This window comes from Rattus norvegicus, chromosome 1 (genome assembly GCF_036323735.1).
Source record: "Rattus norvegicus strain BN/NHsdMcwi chromosome 1, GRCr8, whole genome shotgun sequence".
NCBI classification, from domain to species: Eukaryota; Metazoa; Chordata; class Mammalia; order Rodentia; family Muridae; genus Rattus; species Rattus norvegicus.
The window spans coordinates 85,586,276-85,588,671 of NC_086019.1; the positions used below are offsets into that span (position 1 = coordinate 85,586,276).

The 2,396-nt window shown below is 41.7% G+C and overlaps 1 pseudogene; it reads left to right on the forward strand.

The window, feature by feature from the left end:
• The first annotated feature begins 1,486 nt into the window (after positions 1–1,486).
• Positions 1,487–2,171, forward strand: Rpl9-ps3 (ribosomal protein L9, pseudogene 3; annotated as a pseudogene).
• The last annotated feature ends 225 nt before the right edge of the window (positions 2,172–2,396 follow it).

The window sequence follows — 2,396 nt, forward strand, 5'->3', positions numbered from 1 at the left end:
GTTTAGCTTCTGTCTGGATGACATTTCCTTTGGTGAATATGGAGTATTAAAGTCTCATACTATTATTGTGTGGTGTTCAATGTGAGAGGTCTGAGATGAAACACTTCCAGGACCTCTTGAATGGGACTCTTGGAGGCAGTGATTGATGTAAAATCCAGAAGAGTTTAATCTGTCATGTCAGGGTCCTCCCACTTCAAGGAGAGGCAACAGGAGCAGACTCTGACAGGGAGCTATATACCTTACAAAGAATTAAGGCAGAATTCTAATAATTGGGGCAGAATTCAAACAATTGTGGCAGGATTTGCACAATGGTAACTAGACAGAGTACTATGGGTATTTGGTGGAACAAAACAACTTTCAGATCAGATTCAGTGTACTGTTCAAAACCTTCCCCAGGGGGGTCAGTTGAAAGCCACAGGTAGCTTTGTGTGGCAGTTTGGCTTGCAGTTGTTCCAGGAAATGACCCAGCTTTTTTCTTCCTGGGAGGGAGGGGTCCTTGTGCTAGTAGGTTTGTGGTGTGAATTTTCACACTGACCTTAGATTGTTCCCAACTCAGGATCTTACAGATATTTGATTGGAGCATTAGTAAAGTTTCTTTTATGAAATGGGTACCTTTGCATTTGGGGCATAGATGTTCAGAATTGAGATGGCATCTTAGTGGCGTTTTCCCTTAAGGAGTATGACGTGTCCTCCCCAACTCTTTTGACTACTTTTAGTTAAAAGTCTGTGTAGTAGATAACAGAATGGCAACTCTATCTTTCTTGGGTCCATTTGTTTGGAAAGATTTTGTTTTATTTCATTACTCTAAGGTATCTACTACCTTTGTTCCTGAGGATCTAAAGTTGACATCCACTGGTATGGAAGCTCTACTCCAAGGACCTGGCTTTAATTGAATCTCAGAATTAAACAGTCTCAGCAGCTCCACCTTTTATCCCATAGATCTAGCAGCCACTCCTTCCCTGTCCCACCCTGTGGAGCCAATCAGTCTGGCTAGGCTGAAGACAGCTATCATTATTTTCATTTTTGTTTGATTATTCTGTTGATTTCTTTGTTTGTTTTTGGAAGGCAGGGTTTCTCTGTATAAACTTGTGCGCTGTCCTGTCACTCAATTGATAACAATGCTGACATAGAACTCACATAGATCCACCTGCTTCTGCCTTCCCAGTGCTGAGATGAAATACATATACCATCACCTGACTTTGAGGATATCTTTGGTAATTGACCAGGCAGAGATACTCAATTCAGATTTGGTTAGAGTCTGAGAAACAGTCATAGCCTTTGCCCCATCACTTGAAGTCTTCTGTACTTTGGGGCTGCAGCCCAGAATTAATTTGGCTTTCCTTAGTCAGTGATCATATGAAGAAATGAATGTCCTCTCAGCTTGTTCCAGAGGTCCTTCTCATTCTGCCTACTGGTGTCAACTCTTACTTGTTCCCTCCCTTCTAAAACAATTCATGCAGCTCTTTTTACCCCATCTACTTTGAGAATGAAGACCATTCTCAGCAATCAGACTATGGACAATCCAGAAAATGTAAGGATCACTCTAAAGAGGGGCACAATCATTGTAAAGGGCCCAAGGGGAACTGTTCTGAGGAACTTCAATAACTTCAATGTAGAGCTGTTTCTCCTTGGAAAGAAAAAGAAAAGACTCCATGTTGACAAATGGTAGGGTAACAGAAAGGAACTGGGCACTGTGAGAATCATCTGCAGTCATGTTCAGAACATGACCAAGGGTGTTACACTAGACTTCTGTTATAAGATGAGGTCTGTGGATGATCACTTCCCTATCAACATTCTTATTCAGGAGAGAGGGTCTTTGGTTGAAACCTGTAATCTTTTCCGTGAAAAATACATCTGCAAGATTCAGATGAGGACAGGTGTTGCTTGTTTTGTTTTTCAAGCCCAGGAGGATGAATTAATCCTTGAAGAAAAGAATAATGAGCTTGTTTCACATTTAGTGCCTCTGATTAAGTCAGCTGCAACAGTTAAAAACAGATATCAGGAAGTTTTTGGATGGCATCTGTGTGTCTGAGAAAGGAACCCTGCACCAGGCTGATGAAGGAGACCTCAGTTTCCTAGAGGAATCTGAACCTGGTCATAAGCACAATTTGGGCTCTTTGGGGAGCCACCAACTCAGCAGAAAACCTCTGGGCTGCTGCAGATTGCCCTAACCTCTCTCTGTTTGTCCTTTACTCACAGGCCCTGCACTTACCTATCTCTCCAAAGTTGAAACTTAATTTTCCTCCTATTCTTTGGATCTTCCAACTCTGTAGACCCTCAAATCCATTATGCTCACCCACACTTTTGTGTCAGTCTTGGTTCATCCTTACCCCATTGGAACATAGTCTTGTAGATTTATTTAAACCTGAAAACTGTCTTTTCTTTCTGTTTTGAAA